Below are 20,914 nucleotides of genomic sequence, written 5' to 3'. Positions count from 1 at the left end.
CTTTCTTAAAAAATACACTTTTGAAGAGACAGAATAGTTTGTTTATGGAAATCACAAAAATAATATTAAGGAGTTTTTAAGTAAGAAAATGGAACTTTGCTATACAACAAACCTGTATTTATTATTTTCATATTGCACGCATTTCTATGTCTTTTGAAAGAGGGTAGGCAGATATACTATTTTCCACTTAACATTATATAATAAATATGGCTTCTTATTTTTTTATGGATTCCATTGTAAATAATTTCAAGGAAGCAGAATATTATTAAGTTAATGTGTCATAAACCTGTTTTGGACATTTAATTGTTTCTAGTTTTTGAGGTTTTTTTTGTTTGCTTTGGCAGTGTAGAAAAGACTATAATAAATACCTTTGTGTAGATAGCCATTTGATTTTTCTGAATTCTTTTATGTTAATTCTCAGAATTTGGATAATAGTATTGCTCTTTAGAGAACAGGGTCATCTCTATGGCTCTCGTTATAGATTACCCTATTGCTCACCAAAAGGTTGTAGGCTGCCAGGAGTCCTTGCATTACGGAAACCTCATCAAAATTGCATATTATCACTAAAAATATTTGCTCCTTGATTTTGAAACTGTGCTATCACACCTCTGCATTATTTTGTTTTGCATTTCTTTTCCATTAAAAGGGAAAATTATCTTTTATCATGTGTTTACTATTTTTTTTTTTTTTTGCAATGGCAATTTCAAGTTCTCATGCTGACCTAAGGTAAATAGGAGGCTATTTATCTTTTGCTGCATCTCCAGTTGTGCACTCTTTAAAGTATTCAAATTCCCACCCTGGAAAGGGGCCAGACTTCTCTGAAATTTGGGAAACATTTGAGAACAGAAAAGCATGAATCTTGTAGTCTTTATCTAGTGAAGAAATGGGAACTTTTAATATGCTTCTTTGTGCCCAGAATTTATTTTTAAGACCTATTCTGCTCTCCTGGCTTTTGTGGGCATTTTAATTTTAATTCTATAATAATTTTCATTCTTTCTGGTTTTCTTTAGCTGTAATATTTCTATTGGGCACTTGCCTTCTCTTCATAAGTTGGGAGTAGTATATATGCAGTATGGCAGATTTTCTTTTTTTTCTTCTTATTTAAAAGGCAAAAGTAACAATCATTAGAGTGAATCAGCAACCAACAGAATGGAAAAAAATTTTTGCAATCTACCCATCTGACAAAGGGATGATATTCAGAATCTACAAAGAACTAAAACAGATAGACAAGAAAAAAACAAACAAGCCCATTCAAAAGTGGGCGAAGGATATTAACAGACACTTTACAAAAGAAAACATATATGAGGCCAACAAACATAGGAAAAAATGCTCATCATCACTGGTCATTAGAGAAATGCAAATCAAAACTACATTGAGATACCATCTCACGCCAGTTAGAATGGCGATCATTAAAAAATCTGGAGACAACAGACGTTGGAAAGGATGTGGAGAAATAGGACCACTTTTAAGTGGGAGTGTAAATTAGTTCAACCATTGTGGAAGACAGTGTGGCGATTTCTCAAGGACCTACAAATAGAAATTCCATTTGACCCAGCAATCCCATTACTGGGTATATACCCAAAGGATTATAAATCGTTCTGTTATAAGGACACATATACACAAATGTTCATTGTGGCACTGTTTACAATAGCAAAGACTTGGAACCAACCCAAATGCCCATCGATGGTAGACTGGACAGGGAAAATGTGGCACATATACACCATGGAATACTATGCAGCCATAAAAAAGGATGAGTTCGTGTCCTTTGTAGGGACTTGGATGAACCTGGAAACCATCATTCTCAGCAAACTGACACAAGAACAGAAAATCAAACACCGCATGTTCTCACTCATAGGTGGGTGTTGAACAATGAGAACACCTGGACACGGAGGGGAGCATCACACACTGGGGTCTGTGTGGGGGGAACTAGGGGAGGGACAGTGAGGGGTGGGGAGTTGGGGAGGGATAACATGGGGAGAAATGCCAGATATAGGTGATGCGGAGGAAGACAGCAAACCACATTGCCATGTATGTACCTATGCAACAATCTTGCATGTTCTTCACATGTACCCCAAAACCTAAAACACAATAAAAAATATATGTATATAAAAGGAGGCCAAGAGAAAAATTTCCTTTCTTTAAAGGAAGTCGGAGTAACCTTTTGTTGGAAGGGAAGTTTCACTTGCTTGTGAGAAGCCTACGTTACATGTTTTCTACATGTTTAGCAATATTCCCTTTTAGCTGAGAAAAGCATGATGGTTCTTTCCTTATAAAATTCAACAATTCCAAAATGATAATACTCTTTGGACGATACTTCATGTTTTCTAAGTTAAATTTAAGATTATGGGGACAATGGGATAAATTATTTATAGATAATACTGGATGTCCCAGAAAATTCAGAAAGCCATTCACTATAACTCTGGGCTATCTATGCATAGTCTTTTAACCATATATGTGAAAACATAAAACTTTATTTTTATGGTGGACCTCACCTTGCTTTGAACCCCTCAGTTTTGTTTATGGTGGAATGGGGGGGGCTTGATCTCATCAATCAAAGATGATTTAATCAGTGGCATTTCTATTAGTTTCTTTCAAATCGTCATTTGAAAGCTCAAAGCAAGTTTTCTTCCTTTGAAGAGATCTCCTCTATTCTTCCTTCTTCCCAATCACATATAGTGCAAGAGGAAGTCTTCATAAGCTATGGAGGGTGGGGATTGGGTGGTAGGTGTTGGTGGGTCCTTGCTGGATTCCTCTGAGAGGTCCTTTGTTCTCTCTGGTCACTGGCATCTGGTGCTACGGCATGCTGAGTGTAGCTGGGCTCACCTGGTTTAGGGGAATCACGTTGGCTACTTTTGCTGAAGACCACGGTCCATGCCCTGGCTGACCTACAATCTCAATAATCCCATGCCAGCCCACTGGTCCCCATAGCACTCCTTGCTGACAGGATTTGCTGAAATTTCTGGGCTCCCAGATGTCACACTTGGTCACAAAGATACCTATCTCATCAATTTGGCTGTATGCCCAAGTTTTATCTTCTCAAGGAAGCTAATGCTTTCTGTAGTGTTCATCTTGAAAAGCAAGAGGCAGGTACCCACCCCTTTGGGGATCACCCAGATTAGTCTGGGAGCTCCCACCACTTCCTTTTCAAGCCTGAGGGTTTATGCTCTCCCCTCCTTTAGGCAGTAATAATGGGATAGTTTGTTTTTTGTTTTTGTTTTTGTTTTTCCAGGTGGCAGGACTCAGATTACTGAAAAGGGAAATATATCAGAAGCCATATCCAAAATGTCATTCTCATTCTAGCGTTCTGGAAGATCCAGGTGAGGTTAGAATGAATGGGAGAAATGAAGAGGTGAATTCCTTGATATACATTTTAGAGAAAACAAAAAATTGCTTATCATATTTAAAAAGATGCTTGAAGGCTGCCTTTATAGCTGTCTCCAGGGCTGCTTTAAATAGTTGACATGTACATATACATGGCACACATATATACACATGTATTAACACATACACATGGTGTTTGCCATTACTAATAACTAGGAGGGCATGGCCACTCAGTTTTTATAACCAGGGAGATAATCATGGTTCTAAGTTTTTTTTTTTAATCGGAATTTTGCAGCCAATTACACATTTTTTCTATGTCTCAAGTCTAGTTAATAAACTGATTTCCTCATTCTCTCCTTGTTTACTTATAATTTGAAAAGGAATTGCTTGACATATTTGGGCTGACTACTGAATAATAGCAGTAAAATAGCTGTTACTTACAGGATACGTCCTGTGTAGCAGGTAGTTCTAAGCCCTTCAATTTATTAATTCATTGAATCTTCCTAACAACCTTATGGGGTAGTTACTCATCAGTGGCCGGAGATTATTCTGATTGGTAGTCATCCAGTCCTTCTGCAACTCTGTAAGTTTGGCAGAGACTAAGAACCTGGGGCAGTTTCTGGGGTGGTGAGATGTAGACTCTCTAGCTGGCTTCCCCTTGGCCTGCACCAGAATGCATATAAGTGGTGCAAGGCAGAGTTGATGCCACCCTGAATTGTGTCCCATCTCTGCCCATGCAAGGACTTTTCTGCTGTAGTGAATGCTCCTTTTGATGAGTAATACAGGAATCTTGTTTAAATGACAGGTATTTGGGATTGTTACTTGTGCTCATGGCAAATTCCTAAGAGGACCATGAATGGTTTGGAAGGGATATGGGGGAATAGGTCATGTATCAAGAAGTTCTTCATGACGATGAAACGAAATCAGTCTCTTCTTGTACTGCTATACAGAAATACCTGAGATTGAGTAATTTATACAGAAAAGATGTTTAATTGGCTCACAGTTCTGCAGGCTGTACAGGAAGCATGGCTGGTGGTGGTGGTGGTATCTCAGGAAACTTTCAATTATGGCTCAAAGTGATGGGGAAACCAGGCACATCTTGCAGGCACATCTTAAGTGGCTGGAGTGGGAGGAAGAAGAGAGGAGGGGGCAGTGCTACACACTTTTAAACAATTAGATAACCCACTCAGTATACTAAGAACCGCACCAAAGGGGAAATTCACCCACATGATCCCGTCACTTCCCACCAAGCCCACCTCCAACACAGGGGATTACAATTTGACATGAGATTTGGGTGAGGACCCGGACCCAAACCATGTCACCACATTAGACCCATTTGCAACAACTCTTCATCATTTCACGCTAAAGTCTCAGGATGACTAAAGCATTTCTTCTTGGTTCTCACTCAAATGGACTTCTTCCTGCCTTAAAATATAAACTACTCCTCAGGAAGCACTGTGACTTACTAAATAAACAGTGAGTGATTCTCAGTGCTCATCACAGTGCTGGGCACTTAGTCAATGCTAAAAAATGTGCTGAATAAATGAATGAACAAAGTTCCTCCTTATGATAGAATTCACTGGTCTTAGCTTTTATACTGTTTCTTTTTGTAGACCTTTCCACATTAAGTATTTGCGTATGTCTGTAATTTCTGCATAAATAACTCTCAGTTTCTTGAGGATAGGGGCCTGTTTCCTATTAATTTCTCTAAGTCCAGCACATTGTACAGTGCCAAGCGCAGAGTGGAGGCCCTCAATATAGGTCTTCTGAAATTCGGTGAAATGAAGGCAGTGTGATCTGATATTTTGGCTGGCTTTCAGAAAAATCATCTAGTGTAGGAATAGGAAAAAAAAAAAAAATGAAGGGAGTCAGGGCTACACTCCTCAGGAGTGATAAATTGAGAAGTAAGTTTTAAGCCTAGGAGTGCATTTCAAAGCAAATTGGCAAGAGATATGGGCCATAAGCATATTTCAAGATCTGTGTCATTCCTTCGTGGAATTTTCAGAGGCTGACATAGCCTGGAATGGTCTTCTCCTTCACTGACCTCCTGTGTCTGCCATTAACATCTTTTTGTTATTGGTTTCCTGCCCTGTGCTATTAAGGGTATCTTTCAATGTTTATATTTCATCTTTACAGCTTGATTCAGAGCTATTTGAGGGTGATTCTTTCTTGGGCTTTCTTATATCTCCCTTTCACCAGGTTCTGGGAGCCTGCTCCCCTCTTCCAACATCTCTTTCTTTATGGCGAGCCTCAGGGAAACTCCCTACCCTCCAAAAGCCTCTTCCCCACCATTGTGCTTGAGGTTTCTGGCTCTAGTCTTGTAACTCTCTGATTTCTTTCTGCCTTTTCTGCTTTTGCAGAGAGGTTTTGGTTCAATCACCTGTTTCCTTCTGATTTGCAACTTTGCCTTCAATGAAATCCTTTGGATTCCTTGCCCTTAAAACTCTGGTTGCAGGCCAGTCCTGCCTCTTTCTCATTTCTCCATCCAGTCTGATTCTCATAGTTTTCCCAGGTTCTTGGTCGCGGGTCCTGGCTTGTCTTGGAGGAGAGTTTGCCCAAAGTGAAGCACTGAGTAAATATTTGATACCTGATGACACATGCTCTCCATAACTATTTCTCCCAGTCAAAGAGCTGTCATTATTAGTTTTTTTAATCAGAGGAATTTTATCATATATATATATATATATATATATATATATATATGTATGTTTATTAGGTTATTTAATTCCATCTAGATCTTAGGAAAGCGTGGATTACTAAAATTTCATATGTGGTACAATATTTTGCTGCCTCCTTATGAAGCATGACTTGGAAAAAGAAATACAAAGTCAGCTGGCTGACCCTGGTTGCTGTCTTGGGCAAGTCATTTACCTCTCTGAACTTGGCTCTTTTCTGTAAAATGAAAACAGAAACAGAGATCATAGATATGGCATAGAAGTTTTGTGAGGCTCAGTTGTGTTAACATTTGTGAAAGAATTGGTAAACATTAAAGTTTAAACTTTATTTGTTATGCACATATAAACATTACTATTCTTATACGTGCCTAAAACTGTAGCCAAGCAGTCTAAAAGAAAGTTTTCCTCCTACCCAAGAGATATCAAAACAGAATACTGGGTTTTATTATAACTAGCTAAAACAATTAAAGAACTTGGAACCTGAGTGACTCCCTTACATCAGTCCTTACTGAAAACTTTCTTTACCTACAAACAATAGGACCTGTTGGAACACTCAGGTACATAGCGCAGCACTATTGGCTCATTCCGCACTGTGCAGAGAGCAAGTTTGACATAACCACTGTCAACTCATTTGCAAATACAGGTTGAACATCCCAAATCCAAAAGTCAAAAACTAAAACGATCAAACATCCAAAATGTTTTGAGCACCAACATCATGCTCAAGGGGTATGCTCATCGGAACATTTAAGATTTTAGATTTTTGGATTTAAGATGGTCAATCAGCAAGTCTAATGTAAATATTCCCAAATTTAAAAACGTCCAAAATCTGAAACACTTCTGATCCCAACCATTTTGAATATGAAATATTCAACTTTAAAACTCCCAACTTTTACCTTTCACTTAGTTCAGCATATTTCTTCACTGGAATATATTCTCTTGCCTGGCAATCAAATAAAATGATGCATTTTAAAAATATGTATATATTTATTATTGCTACTTAAGTCCAATGAATTTTATTGCTTTGACAGCATTATCTGCTGTCCTAACCTCACCTCTTCCTGCATTAATCATGAGTTTTCTTCTTGCTCCATCTAATTAAGTGCTGGGAACACATCTACCAACCTCAAGTCCCACCTCCTCCATGATTCTTCTCTGATTCATGTCCAGAGATCTCCTCCTCTGCTGAATTTCTTTCATGGTAAGGAGCATTTGCCATCTTTTGGTGGCACTTCTTGCATTCCTCCCTCCTGACAGCACCTCGGTGCCCTTTGGGGGAACTACTCAATGGGTGGCAGCGTAGATTAATGATAAACCCAGAGGCTGAGAAGTCCATGCAGGTCTCTTTCACTAGATCCTTCCTGTTATTGCCCCAATATGGACAAAGGGACCAGCTCACTGGACTCTTGCTACTGAGACTTTGAATCTTGAATAGAATCTTGGAAGACACAAAGAACTGTTAATTCATTTTGAGGCTTCATGCCTCTTCAGCCTTCTTTTCTATCCCATGATACCCCATGGGCTTATGCTAAGTTTCCTTTCTACTTCAGTCACTGTTTCATGCAGCAAACAGAACCCTAAATGGTGTGTTATTTCTTTCATTTAATTAAGCCTGCCATCTAATGCAGGTTTAAACATTTCCTGAGTGCTTGTCTTGTCAGCTAGATTATTCAACTAGATTATTGTATTAGCCTATTAGTCTATTCGTCAAGTAGATTCTTTGCTCCATGAGGTCAGAAACCACATCTTATTTTTCTCTGGATGCCTCTCCCTGTCAGTATCCTAGGGTGTATTTTATTACAAATAGCTAAAACACTTAAAGAGCTATAAACCTGATTGACTCCCTTACACCACTCCTTACTGAACTTAACTGAAAATTTTCTTTGCCTACAAACAATAGGATGTGTTGGAACACCTATGTACCCTGTACAGATCTTTCAGCTTATTCCACTCTGTCCAAAAAACTAAGATTGCATGAAGTTTTGTTGATTAGTAGATTATAGACAGCTGGAGCTTTTAATATCAGACTTGCCCTCCTAAAATTTTGGGTCAATGTGCTCTAAAGAGCTGTGGCAAGGACGCTGGCTCCACTGCTGCATGTTTGAGTGCCTCTGGACAAGTCTTTAGAAATTTTCCTTTAATTTTCTTTTCTTCCTCCAAGGGGAAAATGAGATGAATAAATGACCTCCATCAACTAACTACACAGGAGTGATTTGATGCCAAATGTGGCTGTGCTTTGAGCTTCTTAGAAGGATGTACTGTATAAATACTATATGGGTGTAACCAGAAAGATTTTTTAAAACTCATAGATTTATTTTCGAAAAAAAAAATGTACCCTTCCTGCTCCTCATAACCCTTTCTTATTAATCTTCCCCAGGGATATGTATATTTCAATAGGAAGAGTAAAGCTGGAGTTTGGCACTTCCCTGTTTCTTCTCTCCCTCTTCCTTTCTCTTTTGCTCACAGAATCTGCCGTCATTACACACTGACACGTTACCTGGTTAGGTCTGTTTATCCACTCAATATATCTTTATTGGGCACCTACTCTGTGTGAGGTCCTGGAACAGGTTCTGCAAACATGATGTATAAAAATACTAAAATACTGTGCTCGGGCCGGGTGTGGTGGCTTATGCCTGTAATCTCAGCACTTCGGGAGGCCGAGGCGGTTGGATCATCTGAGGTCAGGAGTTCAAGACCAGTTGGCCAACATGGTGAAAACCCATCTCCACGAAAAATACAAAAATTTAGCTGGGCATGGTGACATGTGCCTGTAATCCCAATTAGTCGGGAGGCTGAGGTGGGATAATTGCTTGAACTTGGGAGGCAGAGGTTGCAGTGAGCCAAGACCACACCACTGCCCTCTAGCCTAGGTGACAGAGTGAGACTCTGTGTCACAAAAAACAACAACAACAGAACTGTCCTTGGTCACTAGGTAAGACAGACAGGCGTGCATACCTTCATTTATTTATTCAACAAATATTTATGGGGTTGACTATGTGCCAGATACTCTTCTAGGTTCTGGGATATGGTAATGAATAATGTAAGCAACTCTTTGAATTTTCTAGGACACATGCTACAATAGAGGCACATGCAAGTTTCAGTGAGAATGATCTCCCAAGGGAGCCCTCCTGGGACTGAGTCTCAAAGGGTATACATGGCAGGAATTAATAGGAGTGGAGGAGGACACAGATGAACTTGTGTGGGTTGTGGGGACTGGAGTTCCATATCATTATAGAAGAGCACAGAAATGTGAAGATGGAACAGATTAAGGACCAGGAGCCAGCAGCAGAAAGGACTGATTATTTTATGAATATAAAACAAGTCCCTGATAACCTGAAAAAAACATTTAACTGTTTGAAGCTTCCTCCTCCAAATTCGACCCACCAATGATGGGTCTGAGAAATCTTACCTGCTTGGTTTGCAAGAGGCATTTGATGTTTACTATTCAATTTTTCTATGGAGCAATGATTGCAGGATTGGAAATTCTTTGGATTAAAAGCAGCAGCTACATAGTGTGGTATTCCTGAATTTCTCTCATAGTCAGAGGGCATTTTTATTGTTTTAAGATGCAAGCCAAGTATTATCAGAAGGCATAGGCACTTGGGAGTTACCAAAATTTCAGATGATTCACAAGCTGGCGGTTACAGACCGTGACATCTTGATTGAACATTCTCCTGGTGAAGAGAGAAACGCAGCAATTTTTAAAACTGCATCCATGACTCTGTTTGGGTCACTTTTGAACCATTTGTATGTAATTTAGGATTTATTGGATTTTTTTGAACATTCATGTGTAATTCCAGGCTTAAGAGTTACTCTGCAAACGATCAAATATTTATATTGTTTTTGCCAAATGTATTTATTATTTACTGTACAGTCTATGAAATATTTACACTGATTTTTAAAGAAAAAATATACATTATTTACATTGTCTCGAACTTTCTCTTGAAGCAGGTAAAATGACAGCACAGAAGGCTGGAAGACTCCCAGGCTGCCTCTCAGGTTTGTCAGTAACCACACGGAGCCTCTGTCCCTCAGGAAAACACCTGACAGTGGAGTTACGTAATTAAAACAAGGTGAGGACCACCCGGGTTTCCTAGGAGCCCCTACTTCCTCTTAGTTCTTGGGTCTCTAATGGCAAGAGGGAAAGTTGAAACGGTCCCTACCAACGTCTCTCTTTATTCTCCCAGGTTTCCAAGTGACTTTCTCTATAGGACGGGCAGAACCTTGATTTTCTCTCTAGGACCCAAAATATTCCTAGGTGCAGAAGGAATGATTTTTTTTTCAGGAAAATAGAATTGAGGTTGCCTAGATCAAACTGATCATCAAACATAACCGACAATAGTAGTATTCAAGTATTCTCTGTCTTATCCCAGGAGATTCGAAGTGTGTCAGTTTGGGATGCTGCCTGGTAATCTGTATTCTTAAAAATATGTCTGTATGGGAGGATTGCATGAGGCTAGGAGTTTGAGATCAGCCTGGGCAACATAGTGAGACCCTGTATCTATAAAAAAGTACTTAAAAAATAGCCAGGTAGGCCGGCTGTGATGGTTTACACCTGTAATACCAGTGCTTTGGGAGGCTGAGGCAGGAGGATCATGAGGTCAAGAGATTGAGACTATCCTGGCCAATATGGTGAAGCCCTGTCTCTACTAAAAAATACAAAAATTAGCTGGGCGTGGTGGCATGTGCCTGTAGTCCTAGCTACTCAGGAAGCTGAGGCAGGAGAATCACTTGAACCTGGGAGGCGGAGGTTGTAATGAGCCGAGATTGAGCCACTACACTCCAGCCTGGTGACAGAGCAAGACTTCGTCTTAAAAAAAAAACAATAATAATAGCCAGGTACAGTGTCATGCACCTGTAGTCCTGGCTACTCTAGAGGCTGAGGTAGGGGGGAGCACTTGAGCTGAGCCCAGGAATTGGAGAATTCAGTGAACCGTGATTGTGCCATTGCACTCCAGTCTGGGCAGCAGAATGAGACCCTGTCTCTAAAAGGAAAAGTGTGCCTATTGATTCTGATTGTCTACTAAGTGTCGAAGCCTTTGAAGGAGAACCTTATTTATGTGCATTTTCTTTTAGTTTAAAACATACTTAGATGATCCTCAGTCTCCTCTCATCTGGCTGTCAGCCCTCTCTTACCTTGTTTGTAGATGTCTGAAATCACCCTACTAAGTCTTGGTGTATGACTCACCCCTACTCAGGGATGGTGTGGGATATTGGTATGGAACATTATCAGGCCTGCCATTAGCACATAACCTAGCAAAACAAAGTGGATTGTTCTCTGGGTTATCTGAACTGTTCTATTTTGTTGATAACTGTCATGTGATTTTTCTCCATGAAATGCATGATTTTTGGGGGCCGAACAATTATTTTGTAAATATACTGAACAGTGTCAGAAATATCACGGAGAGATCAAGCAAATTGTCCTTTTTTTTCACTGAGAGATCAAGCAAATTGTCCTTTTTTTTAAAATTTTACTTTAAGTTCTGGGATACATGTGCAGAATGTGCAGGTTTGTTACACAGGTATACATGTGCCATGTTTTTTGTTGCACCTACCAACCCGTCATCTAGGTTTTAAGCCCTGCATGCACTCGTATTTGTCATAATGCTCTCCCTCCTCTCTCCCTCCATCTCCCAGCAGGCCCTGGTGTGTGATGTTCCCCTTCCTGTGTCCATATGTTCTGATTGTTCAACTCCCACTTATGAGTGAGAACATGCAGTGTTTGGTTTTCTGTTCCTGTGTTAGTTTGCTGAGAATGATGGCTTCCAGCTTCATCCATGTCCCTGAAAATGACATGAAGTCATTCTTTTTTTATGGCTGCATAGTATTCCATGGTGATTTGGGTTGGTTACAAGTTTTGCTATTGTAAATAGTGCTGCAATAAACATACGTGTGCATGTGTCTTTATAATAGAATGATTTATAATCTTTTGGGTATATACCCAGTAATAGAATCGCTGGTATTTCTGGTTCTAGATCCTTGAGGAATCACTTACTGTATTCCACAATGGAATACAGTGAACTAATTTACACTCCCATCAACAGTGTAAAAGCTTTCCTATTTCTCCATAGCCTTGCCAGCATCTGTTGTTTCCTGATTTTTTCAATAATCGCCATTCTAACTGGTATGAGATGGTATCTCACTGTGGTTTTGATTTGCGTTTGTCTAATGACCAAATGGTCCTTTTCTTAGGCAGATGTACTCAGGACAAATTGATTTCAGGAAATGATACTTTGATGTTTTTATCTTTGCAATTACTCCTTAACTTTCTTTCCTGATAGTAACATCTTCAGTCCATGCTTCCCTGAGTCACATGAGCTACTTCAGCTTGGTTTACAGCTACTATTACAACTCTGCCATACCTGGTGTTAGATTTGCCATTAGATTCTCTTAGGATCTGTCTTGAATGAAGAATATAGGACCTAGGATACTATTTAAATATGGTTTTTTGTTTGTTTGTTTGTTTTCCACTTAGTGACTAGAAACCGGTTTCTGGGAACATTTTTCCTTTTGGATCTCAATTGCAATGTTGAAATTTTTAGGTTGGCCCAAGTCAAGTAGAAGATACTGTGTATCTAGGCCTGTGATTAATGCTGTGGGGTAGAAAGAAGGGTAAGACTTTGCCCCTTCTCCATGAACACGGATAAAGCTGGAAACCATCATTCTCAGCAAACTGACACAATAACAGAAAACCAAACACCACATGTTCTCACTCATAAGTGGGTGTTGAACAATGAGAACACATGGACACAGGGAGGTGAACATCATGCACTGGGGGGCCTGTTGCGGGGTGGGGGGCTAGGAGAGGGACAGCATTAGGAAAAATATCTAATGTGGATGACAGGGTGATGGATACAGCAAACCACCATGGCATGTGTATACCTATGTAACAAACCTGCACATGTACCCTAGAACTTAAAGTATAATTAAAAGAAAAAAGAAAAAAAAAGTTGACATTCTGGTCAAGAGGATAAAATCAATGTATATATGTTAGTTAGGATAAGCTGCAGTAACAAACAACCTTCTTTCTAGTTTCAGAAACTTAAAACAGGATTTATTTCTTAGTAAATTACAAATCCAGCAAGAATTATCAGAAAGATGCTGCTTATTTTTGTTTTGTTTTGTTTCTAAATCACTCCATTGAGGTAGAATTTATGTACAATGTACTGCATTTATTTTAAGAGTCCAGTCCAATGAGTTATGAAAAATCACCATAATCTAGATATAGATCATTCCTATCACCCACAAAATTCTCCTGGTGCCCTTTCACAGTATGCCCCTATCCTGTGCCCTATGCAGCCACTGATCCAGCACTACCGATTTCTGTCACTATAGATTAGTTTTATCTGTTCCACAATTTAATAGATATGCAATTATACAGAATATATTCTTTTCTATCTAGCTTCTTTCGGTTAACATGTTTTTGTGATTCATCCATGTTAGTGTGTGTATCAGTAGTTCATTCGTTTTATTGTTGGAATAGTGTAGATTCTGCTTATCACGGTCACTTAGGATCTAGGCTGATAGGGGCTTGTCTCAACAAATGCTTCCAGGATTGATGACTGGAGATGAGGAAAGGGTTCTAGAGGGTCTCTTACCAGCAATTAAATGCCGTAGCCTGAAAGGGATATGTCACTTCTGACTACAACTCCTTGGCCAGAACTATTCATGTGGGCTTGCCCCACTCCAAATGGCAGGAAGGGTGGGAAAGGACAATTCCCTTGTGTGCCTAGAAGAACAGAGTATTGGCATTTACAATAGTATGAGGAAGATATAGATTAACCCTGGAACAATGTGGGGATTAAGGGTGCTGAACCCCCATGCAGTAAAAAATTTGTACAAAACGTTTGACTCTCCTAAACTTAACCAATAGCCCACTGTTAATCAGAAGCCTTACCTATAACAAAAACAGTCAATTAACAGATTTTTTTGGTTAGATGTATTATATACTATGTTCTTATAATACAGCAAGCTAGAGATAAAGAAATGTTACTAAGAAAATCATAAAGAAGAGAAAATATGTTTACTATTCATTAAGTAGAAGTGGGTTATCAAAAAGGTGTTCATCCTTTTCATCTTTACACTGAGTAGGCAGAGGAGGAGGAAGAGGGAGGGTTGGTCTTTTTGTCTCAGGGTTGACAGAGAAGGAAGAAAATCCAGGTGTAAGTGGACCCATAAGTTCAAACCCATGTTGTTCATGGGAAATATATATATAATATCAAGTGCTGAGTGCAACTCATACAGTACACACAGTGAAGACAGAAACTACCTGAGAATATAGGGTAAACCTTTGTAGGTGGGTGGAATAGACTAGGCAGCATAACAGCAGCAACAATGTATTTGGTCATGAAGTGTATGTTATATAGTGCCAGGAAAAGGGCTAAAAAATTAAATCACCCTCCAATTTAATCATGATGACAACCATTTGAGATAGATGCTATTTTTATTAATATCTCCATTTTATAGATGAGGAAATTGAGGTTTAGAGAATGTTAAATACATTTTCCAAGATCTCAGAGCTAATAAATGGTGCAGCCCAGGATTTGAACAGAGAGAGTATTTGTTTAGAGGATGGAGAAAATTTGAGTAAAAGCAAGAAAATGGAAATGGGCCTGGTGTATTTGTGGCATGAGGAAGAGACCACCCTGCCACAAACAGCAGGGTGGTCTGCAATTAGTAGAGGACCAAAGTTAGCTTTATTTCCAATTCCACTTACAGTACAAGCAAATTTTGAAGACCTTTTGGGAAATAAGAGTGTTTGTGGTCTTAAGTAAAATAAGATTGCTGCCTTTGGTAAATAACTTTGACTTTTGAGGATTTGACCTTTAGTTTTTAACATGCTTTAAGACATTGCTGACCTATGGGATTATGCATAATTTACTCCTACCATCAATTTATAAACCTCCCCTTCCCTTGCCAAATCTTGATGGGAATGAAAATGACTAAAACTGATGTATATGGAAATTTGGATTTGTGGTTCCTTTCTTTTCAGGAATAACACCATAGAACTTATTTGTGAATGGAAACAAATTTGAGTGACGGACACATATGGTAATTTGGAATCATGAAAACAGCCGTGTCCATCATTTTGAAATATTCACAGAGGATGATGTCTGTTGAAATGGTTCTAAATTGGAATCCCTGTTGATTCAATGTGTAGTGAGTTACCCAGCCCTGAATTACTGGGCACCTGAATTATTGGCCATTTCTTCTAATAAAGAGAGGGAGAAAACTGAGGAAAGTGTAAGCATGATTCAGATAAAAGGGTAACACCACACAGCAAAACCCTCAAAAAGATACAAAAATATACGCCAGCAAGAACAAACAACGAATGATTCTGAAAATTTAACTCTTGCAAAATGTGGTTATCAGAAGTCAAAGGGATAGCTTTATGTTAATCATTCGTAGTACCTAACATTCATTTAATTTTTATTATATATTAGGAGCTTGGCTAAGCATCTTTCTAGAAATTTTCTTATTTAATTGTCACAACTCTTTGAGGTGCGTAGTATTGTACCCATTGTACAGATGATGGAATTAGGGCTTCTAAGGAAAAGTAACTTGTTCAAGGTAACAGAACAAAAATACAATTAGGCTAATGCTGTTATGTCTCAGTTTTTCCTCTTAATTGATATTTGAAGATACAGTCATCATAAGGATTTGAAGCCTTTACAGATAACTTACTTATTCAACCCATATTTACTGAGCTCCTAGTATGTACCAGAGGCTATACAGGGCTTCAGAGTATGTAGATGAATGAGACACAATCCTTGACTTTGGGGACTTATTCAACCTATATTTACTAAACTCCTACTATACATCAGAGGCTATACAGAGCTTCAGAGTATGTAGATAAATAAAACACAGTCCTTGACTTTGGAGACCTCACAGTGTTTGAAGGAAACATATAAATTAATAGGCAATGGTAAGAAATTCGTCTCACTGGAATGAGAGACCCATATGCAAGACATTATGGGAGCAAAGAGAAGCAAAGGAAGTTCTCTGGGAGGATAGTTATTACAGGATCTCTGATGTTAGCCAGGGTACAACAGTTGGGGGATTCTAGACAGATGGCAGAACCTAAGCAAAGGTCCAGAAGTGAAAACAGCCTGGGATATGTAGGGTCTCTGAAAAGTTTACACAAGTGGTCAAGGAGTGACAAGAAACAGTTAGAGTTGAACCAAGGTCACAGACACCACTCACGTGCCCGGTTAAAGCCCTTGGTGCTTAGCCTGTGAGTGAGGGAGCCTCTGAGGGATTTTAAACAGGCGTAACTGTCAGAGTGAGCCTCTCAGTGTTCAAGGTCAAAGGCTATGGCATTTGAGTTGATGAAGGACAGTATTTGGAATTTCCTGATTGCTGTCTTCAACAATCTGTCCTTCCTCATGTTCTATGATGTTTGAATAATATCAGTATTGACACTCCTTTCCTTTCTTATTTAAAACCAGGATGTATGTCATCTTCCTTTTATGTTTTCTTACCATAACCCATGAGAACAGGCCTGTGGGAAAACACTGCATTTGCTTTTCAAGTAACATCCCGGCCCAGGACAGTGAGGGAGACAGTTGTGGAGCAGGACAAGGGAGAAGAGCCTGGTTGTGGTCATGCCATTATCACCAGTAATCCCTGCCTTTTTGTGACAGCAAGGTGTCTGTTGTCTATTGGCACAATGAAATTCAACAGATGATTAACAAAGAATCAATAATAAGGGGCCATTTCTAAAACCAGGATACATTCCACAAAGTGACACATACATGTTGTAATAGAAAATAAGTCTGGTGATGCTTTCTATCAGGAATCAAGGGCTACAGTGTATATAGCATATCCAAGGAAAAGGTTTTGTTTAACAGCATTATTGAAATTAGGGCTCCAAATATTTTTCATGAGACAACATAGCTTTTAATTTCTAAGTGTGCTTTTTCCTTCTTATACAAGTATAATAAAAAATTTAGTTTGCAAAAAAAAAATCATCCTACATTTGGTTCTACAAGGTCACAGCCAACTGTCTCTGGAAACTTGGTCTTGATAGGATAGCAAATTTGTGGTTTAGGATAATCAACTACAAATTTGGTAGAATGTAGAGCCTCATATGATAAACAATTATTACTACAACAAAGCTGTTCAGAAAAAATAAATTCAACAAACCAGGAAGAGATATCCTATACTGATGAGAATTGTGGGCACTTCAGATTTTAACTGAAAAGAAATCCCAATGGAAATACTATAATGTTGAGATGAAATTTTATTTTTCAAACACAAAACTTTACGATGGCAAAAGTAATCATTTAGTCAATCAATGAATACAAGATTTTGTAAATGATCACACATAGTTTTCTGTTTTGTGAATGGAAAGTGTCTTCTTCCTTTTGCTTCATACAAAGTCTCTTGTTCTGATAATCATGTCGCATGCTATTTACAGAGCACATGCCTGTTCTATTGTCCTTGAACGCTGAGTTGGTCCAAATTTTCCTGAGTGCAGTGGTCATGAGCAAGGAAACTCAGAGGCTGCCTGCTGAAATGCCGGACTGCTCAGAGTATGAGAGGCTGCCTGGCTGAGCGACAGGTTCACATTTTAAGGCCATGAATCCACTGCTCTGAATTAGGAGTCATGAAATTGTTGATAGCAAATCACCACCATGGCCACATAATTCTTGAGGAGGCCTAAAATTGTGCTGCCACAGCACGGGTGCCATATGTTTCTTCCTGCTCTGCTGCCTTGGAATATAGAGAGAGTTCAAGGGCAATTGTATCATTTAATCAAACTGCAGCATTAATGAGTATCAGAGGCAAAATGAAACCAACTATGAAAACACTATATATACATACACACACATATATATGTGTGTATATATATTTTATAGGGAAAATATTTTACAGGAAATCAAGAAATGTTTAAATTAAGTTTGTCTATACTGCAAAATCAACCATCCATGTTTTGTAGAGAGCTATGTCCATGGAGCACATTATCTGACCTAGTAGGTATATGTTTATGACCAATTTTGCTCTTGGCAAATATTATCACCTTATTGCATAGATTTGGGGGTTGAAAAGGACGTAGGTGATGCCTTTTACAAAAGAATGAGTTTGGACAAATTGCTTCATCTCTTTAGACCCCATAGTTTTCCCATAGGCAAAATTGAGAAAATAAAAAAGCAGTTTCCTATAGTTGGGAGGACGAAGTGAAATAATGCACTTCTACAGCCTAGTAGGTAGCAGAGACCAAGGGATGCATTGCTGTTGCTATATGCATTGATATTGTTGTAAATGTATCCTAATTAGTTATGAATAACACCTGGCTTCCAAATGCTTTATTTGTATTATTATTATTATTTGAGATGGAGTCTCACTGTTGCCCAGGCTGGAGTGCAGTGGTGTGATCTCGGCTCACTGCAACCTCTGCCTCCTGGGTTCAACTGACTCTCCTGCCTCAGTCTCCTGAGTAGCTGGGAGTATAGGTGCCTGCCACCACACCCAGCTAATTTTTGTATTTTTAGTAGGGATGAGGTTTCACCATGTTGGCCATGTTTGGCCCGGTTGGTCTCGAACTCCTGACCTCAGGTGATCTGCCCACCTCGGCTTCCCAAAGTGCTGGGATTACAGGCATGAGCCACCGCACCTAGCCCCAAATGCTTTAAGGTGATTATAAAACAAAGTAACCAGTTGTGGATCCTCTTATAATTATGAAGTCAATCATTTTGACCAACTAATTAGAAGATGAGAATTCATCCAATTCTAGAATGTACTTCCTCCACTAAACTGTAAACTCCCTGAGAGCTCTTAGCTCACCTCTAAGCTCCCAAAGCCTAATAATACCACAAGTTCACCAACTAAATAAAAATGTATTGAATTATATATATTTATTTTCTTGACCAGTAATTTTTTTTTCTTAAAGATTTATAAGGGCTTTTTAAGTATTAATAACATTAACTAACCCGTTTGACTGCCATATTGTTGCAAATGCTTCTTTATTTCTTTGTCTTTTTATGATATCTAGAAAATCACTTTCCAACTAGATATAAATTAAATTTTTCCTTTACAGTTTCTTTTGTTTTTATTTTCTGATATGGGATCTTTCTATGTTTTTTAGGCTGTTCTCAAAGCCCTGGGCTCAAGTAGTCCTCCTTGCTCAGCCTTCTGAGTAGCTGGGAATACAGGGATGCACCACTGTGGCTGGCTTTGTTTTATTTTATTTTTTTACATTTATCTCTTTTATTGGTTTGGAATTTATTTTAATACAAGGTAAAAAATCTAATCTGATTTTAAAATTTTTTTTAAGCAAAATTTATTGGCCAACTTATTATTTACTCTGTGAGTTTGTGATACTTCTTTGAATATACACACATACTCTTACATACACAGACATTTATTAAATGCTAAGAAATATATATTTATATGTATATATGTATACATATGTATGTGAATATATATATATCTATATCTATAAATATGTAGTTTCTTGCTCTTATTGATTTTATTTTATCTTTTTTCAAAGTATTAACAATTGTACCAAAAGAAATGCAAAGAAAAGTAAGTCTTCTTCAATTTTATACCATTTTTCCACCCAAGAAAGAAGAATCGTTATTAATACTTTCTTCTGTGGACCTCCAGAAACATGCCCTGACTATACAAATATTTGTTGTGTGTGTATCTGTGTTTATGTACAGTGAATATATATATATATATGTATATGTATATGTATATATTTTACATAAGTGGAAAAATCCTCTATATACTAGTTGACTTTTTTTTTTCCCTTTACCTGGTAACTTAACAGTTGTTTTAAAAAAAACTCGATCTCATTTCTTAAATAATTCTATGCTATTCCTTTGTGTGGATATTCCAAAAGTTATTTAATCAGTTCTATTTTGATGGCCCTATTTACTTTACTTTTGCTTTTACAAACTACATTGCCAGTATTTTTTATTTGTAGTGTTTCTTTCTTTTGTTTATATTTTTTACACCTCTCATTATTTAGCTTATATTGTTTTAATTTAATTTTTATGTTTTTTAATGATTTAAAAATATAACTTCTGTTTCTCATCTTTTAATAGTCCTTTTTGTCTCTCATAGATGAAGAAATTAATATTTATTATTTTTCTTATCTTTCTTCCTTCCCTTCCACAACCCAACTTGTACTGTTTATATTATTTCTCTTAATTTCTCTAGAAGTTATTTTGTACTTTAACATACTACACTGAAGCCTGAGATTTTTCTGCTTTAAACTGTATCTTTTGACCCCAACTTGGAAAGAAGAGGAGATTAGTTTATTTACACTATTCTCTTACCTCCTTTCTTTACCTCTCAACATTTTTAGGTATAATATTTCTTCATTGCTTTGGTCTATAAAACTCATATCCTCTGCTCACAGTCATTTAGCCTGAATCCTATATTTAAATTTGTTCAATGCTCACAACCAGTCTTTTCATTATGGCTTCTCCATTCATGTCTTGATTGGCTGAGATTTATTTTCAAGTCTTTTCCCCAAGCAGTCTCCATAGAAACTCTATTACCTGAAATTTGGAATATGTGACGGTATATGTCTTTGGCCTTTCTAGTTGCAAGTATATAATTACATACTTTTTTAAGACCACACTTTCCCCCAGAACTCTGTAGAAGGTTTAGCAATTTCTAGCATTGCATGTTGCTGTAGGAAGGCTGAGGCTAAGCTGATTAATTTTTACTCTCATAGTTGATTTGGTGTTCTTGGCGTCATGCCCACAAGAGTCTGGTAACTTAAACAGGGCAAGTCTACATTTATCAGTCAGTGTTATCCCCCTTGGAATAAGATGTGGTCTTTTAATCTATACATTTTGGTCCTATTTTATTTCTTGAATTTTTCTTTTATCTTTTTGGGAATATTAGTTTTGGTTCCAGATTTTTTTAGTGTCTTTAAACACCAATTATGTATATGTTGGATCTTT

The 20,914-nt window shown here is 38.0% G+C and overlaps 1 long non-coding RNA gene across 11 annotated transcripts in view; it reads left to right on the top strand.

Moving 5' to 3' along the window:
- LOC105712861 (uncharacterized) overlaps nucleotides 1-20,914 on the top strand; it is a 726,004-nt gene that overhangs the window by 164,199 nt on the left and 540,891 nt on the right. For all 11 annotated transcript variants that reach the window (XR_010341408.1, XR_010341407.1, XR_010341406.1 and 8 more), the window contains exon 3: nucleotides 9,942-10,066. This is a non-coding gene — a long non-coding RNA (uncharacterized LOC105712861). The remainder of the gene's footprint in view (nucleotides 1-9,941; nucleotides 10,067-20,914) is intronic.

The sequence above is a fragment of the Aotus nancymaae genome, unplaced genomic scaffold (genome assembly GCF_030222135.1).
Source record: "Aotus nancymaae isolate 86718 unplaced genomic scaffold, 86718_ANA_hifiasm-v0.15.2.pri h1tg000008l, whole genome shotgun sequence".
Classification (NCBI taxonomy): domain Eukaryota; kingdom Metazoa; phylum Chordata; class Mammalia; order Primates; family Aotidae; genus Aotus; species Aotus nancymaae.
Note: the sequence above shows the minus strand (reverse complement) of the source record. Positions and strands in the feature narration are given on the sequence as shown.